The sequence below is a fragment of the Pongo abelii genome, chromosome 5 (genome assembly GCF_028885655.2).
Source record: "Pongo abelii isolate AG06213 chromosome 5, NHGRI_mPonAbe1-v2.0_pri, whole genome shotgun sequence".
Classification (NCBI taxonomy): Eukaryota; Metazoa; Chordata; class Mammalia; order Primates; family Hominidae; genus Pongo; species Pongo abelii.
Window position 1 is genome coordinate 130,372,775 of NC_071990.2, and position 15,921 is coordinate 130,388,695.

At 35.4% G+C, this 15,921-nt stretch overlaps 1 protein-coding gene across 3 annotated transcripts in view; it reads left to right on the forward strand.

The window, feature by feature from the left end:
• LAMA2 (laminin subunit alpha 2) overlaps positions 1-15,921 on the forward strand; it is a 652,245-nt gene that overhangs the window by 18,854 nt on the left and 617,470 nt on the right. The gene's annotated exons all lie outside the window — the stretch shown is intronic.

Consider the following 15,921-nt stretch of genomic DNA (forward strand, 5'->3'; position numbering starts at 1 on the left):
CAATCATGGCAGAAGGGAAAGCAAACATATTCTTCTTCACGATGTCAGGAAGGAGAAGTGAAGAGCGAAGTGGGGGAAAAGCCCCTTATAAAACCATCAGACCTCATGAGACTTACTCACTATCATGAGAACAGCATGGGGGAACCGCTCTCATGATCTAATCACCTTCCAGGGGGTCCCTCCCCCAACACATGGGGATTACAATTTGGATTACAATTCAGGATGAGATTTTGTGAGGACACTGAGCCAGACCATACCACCAAGAGAATAAAAATTAACACAGAATGCCAGTTTTCTATTCCCTTTAAATATTTCCAGTTGAAAGTATTTCCATGACCTAGTGAGTTCTTATAGAATTCAATCACTATTGATGTCCCAATTGGTATAATAAAAGAAGAAAACTCATAATTTTGAGACAAATTCCACCTTTCCCACACTCTCAGCATATAAACACATAATCAAAGCAAGAAAAATGAGAAAAAAATCAAATACATAATATGATGAAGAATTTTACACTATTCGTTATGATATTGGGGCGAAAGTGACAAAAGTAATTGGACAAAGGTAGACTCAGCAATGAGGACTTGGAAGAAATGAGCTTTCAGCCCTATTTTAAAGTAGAAGAGAAGGTAGGGTATCAAAAGTAGGGTGTGCTAAGGAAAGTGGAGGGTATTTTTGTTGTTGTTGTTTTTAGAGACAGGGTCTCCCTCTGTCACCCATCTTTGCCCATTGCAGCCTTGAACTACTGGGCTCAAGTGATCCTCCTGCCTCAGTCTCCCACAGTGCTGGGATTACAAATGTGAGCTACCCAACGCCCAATGTTTTCTTGATTGTAAAAGAAAATTGATGGTTTCTCATGTTCACCGGAGGGAAACATCCATTCATTTTATCAATGTGTTTAAAATAATTCTTACTCCTTCTTTCACTTTAAAGTGTTTAATTCATTTTTGTATTCTATTCATAAGTATGACCAGTCACAACTTAGAATATGTATACTGTATTATTTCATATTAACACACATTTTGTTCTTCCATAATAGATTTGGGTATGGTTTCATATATTAGAGTGTTAAATGTTGAATTTATTATAATTTACTTAGTGAAATATTGATGTTAACATCTAGTATGTTTATTTGAGGGATATAGGAGGCTTACAGTGAAATCATCCTTTCACTAAGATTTCTTTGTAAGACACTATTACTGGAATTGTGCTTTGTGCATTATATTTCATTGACGTAATTTTAAACTTCCATTCTACTTCACTACAACTGGAATTTCATTATATCTGACTCCACAATAAGTGGGTTCCAGAATCGTTGACATTTAGTAGAATTACAGATCTTAGTGTCTTTGTATATTCCACATTAAAATGCATTATGTGCGCTTTCAATTCTGTTTTAAAGAAATTGCCATTGATTTACATAGTCGTATGGAAGAGTTTTGTTTAAATGCCATTGCCTGATTTCCTGGTGGCTTTTATTTTCCTTCTGAAATCATTTACAAATATTTCTTAGGGTATTGGCTATTGTTGGTTTGAAATGAGATAAAACTTATGGATTATAAATATGTTTGTGTAAATTTTCTCTAGCAGTAAGTCTTTCTAAAACCTTTGTGGACATTAAGCTGTAATTGTAGCTTTCTCTTGCAAGTTTCTTTATTCTCTGCTTTATTATTCCCTTGTAGGAAATTAAGTATTTTATATAATAATGCTTAGAACATCTTTCTCTTTTAAAGAGGGACATTAAGATAAAGAGCTTGGCAAATATAGGATCTTTCCTGGATTGTATGTTTCTGAGATTTGGTGACAGAGCGTCTGCTGTGGAGGATGGGGAAGGACAGATCTGGGCTGAAGAAGTAGACAGAGACAGTGGACTTTGGTTTTAAGAGGACTGCTGCTGGGATCTTCTCATCCATCCCTAGCAGAGCTCAGAAGTAGGCATCCAGCTGCAGGTAATTGTGTTCTGGGCTCAAAGGAGCCCTTAGAGTGCCAGACCTAAAGAGGCAACTCCCGATAAGAGTTTCAATAGTTTTATCCATTCTAGAACCGCCATTTCCTTAAGAGTCTGAGGCCCAGGGACCAATGCCCAGGACATATATACACTTTGATAGGAGGAATATTTCAAATCCATCCAGGTCAAGATCACTCACTAGGTCTTGTGCACCTCCTCCTCCTCTTTTCTGTCTGGAGTTAGTAACCACCTCAAAAGACAGCTTTCTGACTCGTCATTATACCACCCACAGTCTTACTTTTAGCTTGGTTTGAGGGTGTCCTGTTCATTACTTACAGAAACAGATTTGGAGTGTGAATGCCCTTGATACCAGCTTTAATAAGCATTTTTAATTCTACAATAATGTGATTCAGAGAATTTTTTTTCCTTTGTCTCTATCTCCCTAGATAGAAACATGTGGAGGTTGGATTTCCTGCTGAGTTTCTTTATTTTTTTCCTTTCTTTCTTTTTTTTTTTTAAGATGGAGTCTCACCCTGTTACCCAGGCTGGAGTGCAATGGCGTGATCTTGGCTCACTGCAACCTCCGCCTCCCGGGTTCAAGCGATTCTCCTGCCTCAGCCTCCTGAGTAGCTGGAATTACAGGCGAGCGCCACCATACCCGGCTAATTTATTTTTGTATTTTTGGTAGAGATGGGGTTTCACTATGTTGGCCAGGCTGGTCTCGAACTCATGACCTTGTGATCTGCCTGCCTTGGCCTCCCAAAGTTCTGGGATTACAGGTGTGAGCCACAGTGCCCAGCCTTCCTGCTGAGTTTCTTAGCATTATTGCCAGGTCGGAATTTAGGCATAGTAACATGAAACATGTTCTGCATCTGAAGGCCAGAATATAATAAGCATTGTTAATTTAGTTAAAGGAAAAGGCAGCTGTTGAAGGTTAGACTTCTTGTGTATGTGTGAGAGATAACAGGATAATGTCTCTTTTCCAAGATGCATATGGTTTTCTTTTGCTTATGTGCCAATTTTAATCAATGGAGAAATTAATATGTTAAATGAAATAATTAACCATTTTATAATTTTAGTTGGATATTGGTTGACCAGTACTTATATGATGGTATAAAGTTCTAGAAACTGGATAACTTTAAAATCTTTCCATATAATGCATTATATTCTGGGTCATAGTTTCCTATAACTACTAAACAAGATAAACCAATTTTATTTTCAAAATCAATCTTTGGGGTAACTTCTACTTAGAGCCCTGACCTAATAAATGATGTACGTGTTTATTTCTGACATGTATTTTGATAATCATTTAGATTAGTCTTATTTATGTGGATATGTGTAATAAGATTTCTTTGGAAAATATGGTTTGTTTATTGAGTTTAAACCTCTTATCTCCATTTAGCTTTCCTAAATTTTAACTATTTTTTCTGTTCTATTGAAGGCATAGTACCAATTTTGTGTCAGGCATTTTATTCATTTTGTTTCAACTGTTCTTGAACTCCCTGAGGATTAGGACTATTGTATTGCAGTTATAAGTCTATAACTGAGGAAAAGAAGCTTATCTGGACAGGAAGATATTTACAGTATGATATAAAGACACAGTCTCTTTTTTAAAAACAACATTTTAAAGGTATAATTTCTACAAAATAAAGTTTTTTTACACATAAGAAATGTATGTGACATTTGACAAATATATATATACCCATATAACCGTCAGCCCAACAACAACAAAAAATAGAACATTTCTTCTTTTCCAGAAAGCCCTTACTGTTTTTTTGCTGTCTTCTTCCACAGCCCTGAAACTCTTATCTGATTAGTTTCATCTGTCCTAGAATTTCCTTTATATGAATCACCAACTATGTACTTTTTTCTGTCTGCCTTCTTTCACCCAGTCTGCTGTCTGTAAAAATCATTCATGTTTTTGCATCCATCAATATTTTGCTCCTTTTAATCGCTAACATTTTCCGTTGTATGAATGTACCTCTATTTTTATTTTATTGGCCTGTTGATGACATTAAGACTGTTTCCAGTTTTTAGTTATCATGAATAAAGTTGCTATATACAAGTCATGTACAAGCTTTTTTATGAACATGTGTTTTCATTTGTCATATTTATCTAGGAGTAAAATTCCTGGGTTGCATGGAAAAAATGTTCATTTAATTTTAAAATAGACAGGTTGTTTTCTAAATAAAGGCATGATCTTAATCTAGTAATTTTTATTTACTTCTATCAACATATGTGTTTGGTAAGTTAATTTTTTGGATAATGAATGATACCATAACGGATATTTTTTCTCACTACTTCTTCCTTTCTCCCTCTTTTTACACATTTAAAAAAATAAAGATAAAAGTTGGCTCTATAGGGAAAGATTTTATTTTTTACGTTTCTGGCAAATTTGACATTTCTATAAAATTCTTCATAGGCATATAAAACAGAGTGAGTATACTTTGTTTAGCTTTTAAACCAGGGTATTATTCATTTGTTAGTTAATTGTTTAAAATCTATTATAATTATGGGTAAGGCAATGATACAAAAGGAAGAAAAGAAAAATCCCAATTTATTCATTAAATAAGAATGTGTCAATGCATTTTGAATGAGAAAAGTCATTTTACACTCCAAATTCAAAGATGAGCAAGACAATTTTTTAACCTCAGGAATGGTATAGTAGGGAAAAAAGTAAATGTATATATATGATTAGATTCATACAGTCAGACTGAATGTGGAAAGGGATTTAAGAAAGTTATTAAAATTGTTTTTAAATTCTAGGGAAGTAGAAACATTTCCATCTAACGGGAGTAGGGCAGTTTCACAGAGGAGTTGGAATTTGGACTGAGTTTCGAACAGAAGAGAATTTTGATGGGCAGATCAGGAAAAGAGCAGTTCAGGAAGAGGGAATGGTGGGCTGTGGAGCATGGGCGACAAGAAAGGCAGATTAAGTTAAAATAGGGTTGACAAATTGGGAGAACACAGGATTAAGGGACTGGAATTTAAGTTTAGATTTGCTTTGATAAAGAAAAATGTTACTTTGTGATGAGAGAAAATACACTAAAAATTAAAAATTTAAAAACGTATCCACTCTGAGAGATTAAGAAAAGTAAAGATGGGGTCTGCTAATGTGTTACTGAAGTGAACTGCAGAGTACAGTCACTGGCATTGATGAGTCTAGATGCTGTGAGAAAGATCATTACCGCATTGACAATTCTAAGTAGCTGGAGACCTTTTAAACTTTCAACTTCCATATTTTTAGTAATTTTTCAAATGTGATTAATTTAGCCCATGAAGACACACCCCATCATTGATATAACCAATCATTATAATTATTTATTTGACTGGTGTACTTTGTCTCTAAATGACACATTTCTATGAAAAAAGATCAGTTTCACTAACTCCTCAGGCTTCTGGCTGTGACTTTTCATAAATGTCTGTATGAACGTAAGCTATAACTTTGCTTCATTGTTGTTTAGATGACATTAATAATTGGTTTTACTTACTGACTACAGTCGTCTTAATACAAGATTCCATTTTAAAAGTGTGTACTTGTAGCTTATCGCAACACAGTGACCAAAGACACCATATTCTTACTTCTGGAATCGATTTGTGGGCATTGTTAACAGTATCTTCACAACTGCACTGGTCAAGCAATCAGAGCTAAGCTTTCAGAGCAGATTAGAGGAAGCTTATTAGCAATAAAATATAGTCAAAATATACCAGGCATAATCATATTTTTATGTAGTGGAATTACCTCAGCACATAGAGAATCTAAATTAAATGAGTTTATAATTGAGGTTTGTGTGCAAAAGAAAAGAAAATTCATCTGTTATGGAAACTCTATATATTTTTTACATTATAGCCAAAGTCTTAGTCACCTTTTGAGGGTATCTGTAGGTGCCATTAAATTCAGCTATCCTCTTCTACTGTGGGTATAAGCACATGGCAAACCCAGGCAAAAATTAGAAAAATTAAAAGGATTGTAGAGAAATGGAATATAAAAAATTAATAAGAGAAGAGGCAAGCTAACTCCCTTATCCATTTTTTTCCTCAAGGTTATTAACAGAAATTATTTCCAACATAAATGTCCATAAATAGTTTTGAAAAACTAGAAAGAAATTGCATTTCTACTTTAAAAATAGCTTTCTATGGCTGAAGGTTTGCTTCAGTTGTTTTACTGTCACAACTCCCAAAAGCCAGCTGGTTCTGGAATGTCGTAACAATTTGATACTTCAAACCAATAGTTTGTGCTCATTGGCTTCCTGGTGCAAACAGGGAGATAAATGCTACTTAAATAGTAGGTGAATGTAATTTTGCACTTTAGAAAATGTCTGCATGTTTATTAGAAAAGTGAATGCTGAAATCAGCGAACAAAATGTAAAGTGAGCAACTAAGAAATACTACTTATAAGAGCTCACTTGTATTATTTAACTGTGTAATCCTCTATCTCATATATATGTAATACTTGCTTCAAGTTCATTATAGCTCCTGGGCCCAGTACATCCTAGTCCAGTTCCAAGCATGTCTAATTTTAAAATAGCTATGCTCACTTCAAACGAAGATGTTGCTATAGCTTTATTTTATTTTATAGGCTTCAATTTTAAAGTTGTATCACCTATAGATAACAAAGACAGCTTTCATGGACACCTCAATTTAGAAGAGTCTTATAGGCACTTTGTGAGATAAACTGTAAGTGTATGTGCTAATCAGATAATTCTTTTACTAGAGCTTTTAGGTGAAGATAGCAAATCTTCTAAAACAGACTGATAATTAAACTGGGTTGATCATTATTGGGTTCATTATTATCAAATTTAAATATGCTTTATTTTGTCATGTTTAAAATGTGTTCTTAAATTCAGTAGAATATTAATATTATATTATACTTTTCCATTTTTAAATTGTATTAAAAATAGCAAAAATATTACTTCTTCAAAAATGCTTTATACTTCATGTACATTACTGATTTTAAGTAAAAGAACAATTAAGACAATTAGCCAGACCTATTTATGAGTAGCTCTAATTGGAGCAGCTTGTTGCTGGACCCTATTTAGTGGTAGAGATAAGGTTGAGATGGCTGAATAGTTCATCTAATTTGAAATATTTTGGTGTCACATGGACCTTTTCCTGAATACCATAGCTATGTACTTGCTATTTGGCCAAATGCTGAAAATGAACATATATTTGCCTACGTCAAAATGTTTTGTAAATGTTCACTAGACATTGACATAAACAAGGCAGAAAGATTAATGGAAAAAAAATCTTTTTCTTTAAAAAACTACATACACGTACGCATTTTCTCTCTTTCAGTTGCTAGCCTGCTTTTTAGATTAGTCCATGGTTGTCTTGGAAGAGGGGTGGGAGAACAGAGTGAGAGCTAAGGAAGGAATTCTACCCAAAGCGTTTCTGATTCTCTTAGTATTTTGTGGAACAGCATGAGACATGTCTTCCAGTTGTGTAGGATAAGTACAGCCCACTGAACGCTGCTTACCAGCAGTTTACCACAAGCTAGTTATAATGTCAAAAACATCGGAACCCTTTCTTTTCTTCTATATTTGAATAATGATAAATGCCTTCATGCTGTGTGAGCACTATTGAAGTGTGTTTCTCTGCAGGTAAACTTGGCAGTGTCTTATATAACTACACTCGATGGGAGTATTACTTAAACAGTGTGAAATACATTGTCTGATAAAAATTGTATCACAATTTGGAATGATGTTTATGCAAGTGGATAGTCTGCCAGTTACTTTATAGTTTAAAAAAATGAACCTGTAAGGCTACAATATAAAATCCAAGACTTTATAGTTGTATATTATTTGTAGTGAAAACAACCGTGGGGGAATAATATAAGCTTAATCATTTGGTGATTAGTCTACCAACTATTTATGATGAGAGATAACCTATCTGTTCTTTATTTCTAAAATAAGATGTGTAATACAACTAATTAGTCACTATTTTTTTTTTTTTTTTTTTTTTCACTCAGCAAAGATTTATTAATTGTCTATTACATGCCAGACTGTGTTGAAGGTGCTGGGACAACACTGAACAAAACAAAGTCATTCTGTTTGTGGAATTTCCATTCTGGTAGGTAGGGAAGATAGATAATAAATATGTATCATGTTAGATGGTGATAGATGTTATGGTAGGGTGGTGGTTGTTGCTGTGGGTTGCTCTAATTAGTCACTATTTTAAAAGGAATTTAAATATGGTTTTCACTGAAATTCAAATATTTAATTGCATGTGTACCTAATGCCTAATTATTTACATGTTGGCTGATGTTCTCTATTATCTAACTGCTGTGCTGTTCTTAATTGCTGCTAGTTCATCTCCGCCCATCTCCCTTGGTAATGATAGTCCTGCATTTCGTGGCAATTTTCAATAGCGGTTTAATGGTCCTAAGTGGGTAGCATAATAGCCAGGTGAACAAAAAAAAAATTTTTTTTGACTAATTAGGATATGAGAATTGAGGCCAAAACTTTTAGTCCTTGTGAATTTTTTTTAAAACTTCAATTATCTTGATTCATACTCCCATTTGTTGGGTTGGTAGGCACTCCAAAATAAATATAATAATCAGAGAGAACACTAACTGTAGGTACTAGTTTTAGCAACTGAAACAACTGGCGTTAAAAATCGCTGAGCTTCTGTTACATGAATACCTGAGTATTATGTGGCTACTTCTGAAATGGAGGATGCAGTGCTCTTATAATTGGGCATTTCAGTTGAACACTGCTTCAGTAAAATAACTGGCATTTCAAGTCTTCCTTCTGTAGTGATTGCTTTGTCTTTATTCAATGATTGCTTTTTTAAGTTAGAATCTGGTTGCATAGTGCTCCATGGTTCTTTCCTATGGAGTGGTGTTTCTCAAATAGTGTCGATGTGGAGAAGACAGGAGACATCCTACAATTCTGAGAAGCATTTGATGTTGGCAGCAGTGGCTGTGAGGTAAGCCCATGAACTTAGGACTAGAGGTGAGTCTTAACCTTCCGATTCAGCATCTTTTCCATCTGAACATTCAAGTCAAATTGGACACCTGTTGGCCCTCCAGCTGGATCTTTCCACTGTTTTAACTGGAACGAATTGGATAAGTTATAAGGCAGATGGTAAGATTGGATCTGATGGGATGGAGTTTGGCGAAGTGGAAACTTTTAAGCATTAGGTTTGAGATAGCTAGGGAGTGTTGACTTCTCTTTCGCCCTGACATTGTCCTAACATTTGTTTTTATTCCATCATATCTACCTTGATCCACCTGATTCTTGTTTTCGTTTTTTTCTTTCATTCTCTTTGTGCTGTCTTTTTTTCCTTTTTTAAAATCCCATGGTATCTCATCATCTCTTCTTATCCTCCCATTCTACAAATAGAACATGAAATTGAAGCCCGTCTTTAAAAAAAAAAAACTAATTACAGAAGTAATATATGTTTACTATGTACTTACTGCAATTAGAATCTATATATAAACAAAAAAGAGAGCTTGCCCATCAATCCACATGTGAAACTGGTTGAGTACCTTGAAGATTTGTAGTAGTATAAGAGAAGAACATTATTTTTCTTAACTATTTAAAAGTGTGTTCTGCATTCTCAATTAAAAGTCATTTTATCTTTTACTTTCTCTTTTATTCCTTTTTATGCAACAAATGAATTAAATTTCCATTGTTTTATATATGGCCTATTAACCTCAATGGAGAAAGAGGCTCCCCTTGCTTGCTTCAGCACTTACATATTGGGTTTTTTTTTAAATTTATTTTTAATTTATTTTTATTTTTTATTATATTATTATTATACTTTAAGTTTTAGGGTACATGTGCACAATGTGCAGGTTAGTTACATATGTATACATGTGCCATGCTGGTGTGCTGCACCCATTAACTCGTCACTTAGCATTAGTTATATCTCCTAAAGCTATCCCTCCCGTCTCCCCCCACCCCACAACAGTCCCCAGAGTGTGATGTTCCCCTTCCTGTGTCCATGTGTTCTCATTGTTCAGTTCCCACCTATGAGTGAGAATATGCGGTGTTTGGTTTTTTGTTCTTGCAGTAGTTTACTGAGAATGATGATTTCCAATTTCATCCATGTCCCTACAAAGGACATGAACTCATCATTTTTTATGGCTGCATAGTATTCCATGGTGTATATGTGCCACATTTTCTTAATCCAGTCTATCATTGGTGGACATTTGGGGTGGTTCCAAGTCTTTGCTATTGTGAATAGTGCCGCAATAAACATACCTGTGCATGTGTCTTTATAGCAGCATGATTTATAGTCCTTTGGGTATATACCAGGTAATGGGATGGCTGGGTCAAATGGTATTTCTAGTTCTAGATCCCTGAGGAATCGCCACACTGACTTCCACAAGGGTTGAACTAGTTTACAGTCCCACCAGCAATGGAAAAGTGTTCCTATTTCTCCACATCCTCTCCAGGACCTGTTGTTTCCTGACTTTTTAATGATTGCCATTCTAACTGGTGTGAGATGGTAGGACTTACATACTGTTATAGTTAGTCCTTAGGTAAATGAAATGAGAACAGCTTCACATCAGCACTAGTTCTTCCCCATGGAATTTTAATTTCTCCACAACCACTTTACTGAACGTGTATAATTGTAAGAATTATTTCATTTTCTTACAACTTTTTATCTTTATTTTATACTCTCACCCTATTATCTGTCCTTTTTCTTTTCTTTTTTTTTTTTTTTTTTTGAGACAGGCTCTTACTCTGTTGCCCAGGCTGAAGTGCAGTGGCAGGATCATGGCTTATTGCACCCTTGACATCTCAGTTTCAAGCGATCCTCCCACTTCAGTATCCCCACTAGCTGGGACTACAGGCTCTTGACACCATACCTGGCTAATTTTTCTATTTTTTTTGTAAAGATGGTATTTTGCCGTGTTGCTCAGACTGAACTCCTGGGCTCAAACAATCCTCCCCACCTCGGCCTCCCAAAGTGCTAGGATTATAGGCATGAGCCACTGCGCCTGGCTTTTATATTCTTAATATTTCTTGTTTCTTCTATTTATTTTCTTTGCTTTAAACTCATTGTTATCAAGTGGTATGGGTTAATCAAGAGTGATGGAAAGATTAGCTATTTTTTTGTGTGTGTGAGTGAAAGATTTAGAAGTAAGAAAATATAACTATTTTTCTTCCCAAAGTGATGATGTTTACCAAAACACTGGTAACATTACTTTAAATTTCCTAAATTTATAATTCAATTTAGTAAAGCAGGACTTCTGAAATGGATATTTAGATATATTGGGGAAAAACAATTCAGGATCTAAGGTAAACTTTTTAGGATGTATATATATTTGCATGCCATTCATGGTTGTGTTTATCTGAAAACCTAATACATTTTTATCATAAAAATCTACATAATTATAAATCATCTCAAGTGAAATTAGAATTAATATAAAGAAATAAACAAATATTGGAAGTTAAAATTTGCATATTTATTAGGTGTTAAACTGAATTTTTCATCTTCTACTCCTATCCTTCCATAAATACTATCTAGAAAATTGTCACCCAACCTATTGTAGAACTAGAAACCTAGTAGTCTTCCTCATCTTCATTTTCTTCATTATTTCCACTACACGAAACATTCCCTTGTAACAAATATAATATTCACAGCATTGTGCAAAAAATGTACATTTTAAATTTCTAGTATAAAATTTGATTTGTGACTCTGAGCCCCCAGTTTCCTTAGGGCAAAAAATGTGGGTGCTTTCAGTTAATTTTAGTCCAATCCAGTAATTTTTCAGTTACTTTTCCATTTAAAACAAGCAGTTCGAGGTTCAGCCTTCTGATCGTTTTCCTGATATGGAATCGGGGAGCAGCAGGGAACATAAGTAATGTCACGGTGTCAGGATTGGGAGGTGTGCATTTTGGATCCTGATTAAATGTATCAATGTAGGTAATATATTGTGATTGTTTCAAATAGTGGAGATCAGAAATCCTTCCTGGTACAAATTCTGTTCCCCACAGTAACCTCAAAATTGACTTCAAACCTACTGACTTCAAATCTGACTCATGATGTTTCTCCTCTCCCATCACTTTTCACTGTGTTCTGCTGATCTCCATTCTGTTTCCTCAATGATGGGCCCACAAAAATGCTGGAAGTTTTCTTCTATTTCCCTCTTTGAGAATCATGGGGCACTCATTGGGATTGTGGTTCTGGGGTTGTTTCCATCTTTTTTGTGTGTATTTATGTATGAGCCATATACAATCAACTGTTCTCTCAATATCAAGAGGTAGCAATTTTAGGTGTTCTATGTTTTAAACTTTAATGTATAACTTATGTCAGTCAATCCCGATAATACCACTATTCTCACTAGTCATCAACATCATTATCATCATTGTCATCATCATCATGTAACAATTATATAATGGTTAATATTGGCCACAAATCCATCCTAGTTCCTTAAAATCTATTAGTTGAGCCTTATGAAACTGCCCTTTTTGTCGGTTCAAATGGTGAGTAGAAGCAATTTCATATGGTTCAACTTATCATTACTTCAATTTCCTTACAGGCTTACGACCAACACAGTGATTCAGGCCACCGTCATCTCACAACTAGAAATCATCACTGTGGCCTTCTAATGGATATTCTTGCTTGCAATTTAGCCCTCCCTCATTTGTTTGTTGTACTTCAGCTAGATTAAGCTTTATAAAACACAATAGTATTGAGCTATTCCTCTCTCTAAAATGCTGTCATGGCAACTGATTGACCTGAGTATAAAATCCAAGCTCTGTTAATGTGATTTATAAGTCATGTAGCCGTACATCCCAGTTAGTCTCCGACAGCCCTGGTTTACAACTGCTGCCCCAACCTAATTAATAGTGGTGCTCCCTTTATTCTCAGAAGTGGACTGGTTTAGATGATGAATTATATGAACACCTTATTTATGAGGTACCTCATGCTCTGGCCTGTGCAGTTCTCTCCAGCCTCATCTCTCACCACTTTTTAAATCATAAAAATGAGCTGTATCCATTCTGAATTCCTTTGGATTTATAGAATATATCACTGTCTCTTTCAGTTCAGAGCCTGTGCCCATAATGTTGCCACTGCCTAAAACATCTCTCTGTTAACCTGACTAATGCATGCCAATTTTCATGCTCATTTTTCTTTTTTTTTTTTTTTTTTTGACAGAGTCTTGCTCTGTCACCCAGGCTGGAGTGCAGTGCTGCGATCTCAGCTCACTGCAACCTCCACCTCCCGGGTTCAAGCGATTCTCCTGCCTCAGCCTCTAGAGTAGCTGGGACTACAGGCGTGTGCCACCACACCCAGCTAATTTTTGTATTTTTAATAGAGACAGGATTTCACCATGTCGGCCATGTTGGTCTCGATCTCTTGACTTCGCAATTCCCCCGCCTCGGGCTCCCAAAGTGCTGGGATTACAGGCGTGAGCCATGGTGCCAGGCCCTCATGCTCCATTTTTATAGTTTCTCCAAGAAGCACTTTCTGACCTCTAGACTAGTTTGAATTTTCCTATTTTTTGTACCCGTATTGGCTCTATTCTTCCCCTAATCAAACCCTTTTCCCAATTAACCATGTTTATATCCTAGTTTATATGCTTCCTTTTAGCATGTACCATTATTTCTCTGAGGCCTTGTAAGTATTTGTTATAGAGACATCACATATATATATATTATATATACATGTGTGTATATATATGCATATATATGCACACACATATATGAGAGTATGTGTGTGCACACATGTTGAACAAATTCATGAGACAAAATACAACTTTAGGTTGCTTTTGGACTTTGACATCTGCTTTTGACTTTTTATGTTGAGAAAGGGATGTTGAGAGTATGAAGCGCTATAACAAGGGAGAAGAAGAGAAAGAGAGACCAGAAAAGGGCTGATTATTGAATATCAAGAAAGGAACACATAGAAAACAAGTGAGAGGCTTTGAACTGACAATTTGGATGGACAACTACATTCCATTTCTGATCATTGATCCTGTCTTTGCACTGTTGCTTGCACTTGTCTTAGCAGGGGCACTTAAAAAGCCTGAAATGCATATCTTGCCTGCAATGTACAAACTTATCAGAACATCTTATATAGTAACATAATTTTCAGTATAAGTATAGATAGGAATTATGTTTGAATTTGAGTAAGTATTGGACTAAGATTATCTCTCCTTTTTTAAAAGTTGGTAAGTTATGTTAAACAAAAACAAAACAATTTCTAAAATAATGACTAAAAGTAAGGGTTGTTTAAATCCATTTTATAAGATTTACTTCCAGAAGATGAAAGTGGGAAGCTGTAGTGGCATATCATTTCTAAGCTATTTTTGTAGGTTGAATTGCATCCTTCAAAAAGAAATGTTGAAGTCTTAACCCCAGGTAACTATGAATATGACCTTATTTGCAAACAGGGTCTTAGCAAATGTAATTAAGTTAAGGTGATGCCATACTGGTTTAGGGTGGACTGTGATCCAATATGACTGGTATCCTCATAGAAGAGGGGAGGAGATACAGAAGTACAGGGAGAAAGCTGTGTAAAGATGGCGGCAGAGATGGGAGTGGTGCATCCACAAGCCAAGCAATGCCAAGGAAAGAAGCATGGACATTTTTTATTACTGTGTCTAGAAGGAACCAACTAGGCTGACATTTTGGTTTCAGACTTACAGCCTCCTGAACTGTGAAACGAATGTCTGTTGCTTTAAGCCACCTAGTTTGTGGTCATTTATTATGGCAGTCCTAGAAAACTAAGATAACTAAATTAGGAAACAAATGTAACTATTTTAAAAGGTGAAAATATATCCAATATATTTAATACAGAAAGGATGAAGATATAGATAGTAGAATGATCAGAGGAATAATAATTTTTTTCCCACTGTTCTCAATATCACTGCTAATTCCTATAAGAACACAATTACTCAATCACTAATCTGCTGTAGTAGTCTGATCGATGCTAAGCCATGCTGCAGGAATGAATAAACCCCCAAATCTTAAAAGCTTAGCATTACAGAGGTTTATTTCTCAATGATGCAATGACAAATACAGGTCCATCTGGTGACTCAGGGTCCCAGTTGTCCTCCGCTTGTGATGTTTCCAACTCAGGAAATGGCTTTTATGGTTGCTATGGCAGAGGAAGAGAGGAGTGGGGAGCTGGCACCTAGGTCTTCAGTGCTTCAGCTAGAAAGTCATAGTCATGACTCCGCGCCACATTTTTACAATCTAAGAATAGTCAGATACCCCTCTTAACTGCAAGGGGCTGAGAAGTGTAGGGAACACAAGAATATTTTTTGAGAGCTGCTATCTCTGCTTACATATAATGGCAGAAGAAAATATCCTCCAAAATCTATTAAAATCATACTATGCTCTCAAAGATTCTAGCTACTCCCTTAATTTGATTTTTTATCCCTGTTATAGTTTTTACAAGCTTCTTTTCGTATATATATACACACACACACATATATATGTATTTATGTGTGATGTATGTATACATAGCTATTACCCAAGTCTTTCCATTAACATGGTGTTATATTTGTCCTTACCAGAACTACTGACTACTGACAACATAAAACTCTTTTCCATCCAAAATCATTCCTATTTAAACATTTATTAGTGTTCAATTCTAATACCATTGAACTGCTCATAAAGGAGAAAGAGGAAGAGAAGGAGGAGGAGGAGGACAAGTTTTCCAGTTAAGTTTTTAGAGTAAAGGAAACAACACACCATTTTGATTGTTTTGAGTATCAATTAAATTATCAGTTAATAATTCAAGGAAATATATCCCAGGAAAAAAAATCCCCTATATAATAAACTAAAGCTTTTTTAACATCCTTCTTAATCCCTCATATGAAAAATTTATACTCCCCTCTTAGATATTAGTAAGAGCTCAATGTACAGGTAGCTAGGGTGCCCCCTCATCTTCCCCGCTGGATTTGTAGGTTCCGCTCATGCAGAGGGGTTATTTCCCAGCATGTGGATGCTCTGTTTGACTCCACTGTAGGCCAACCACCCCTTCTCATCAATCATGTTGCAATTATT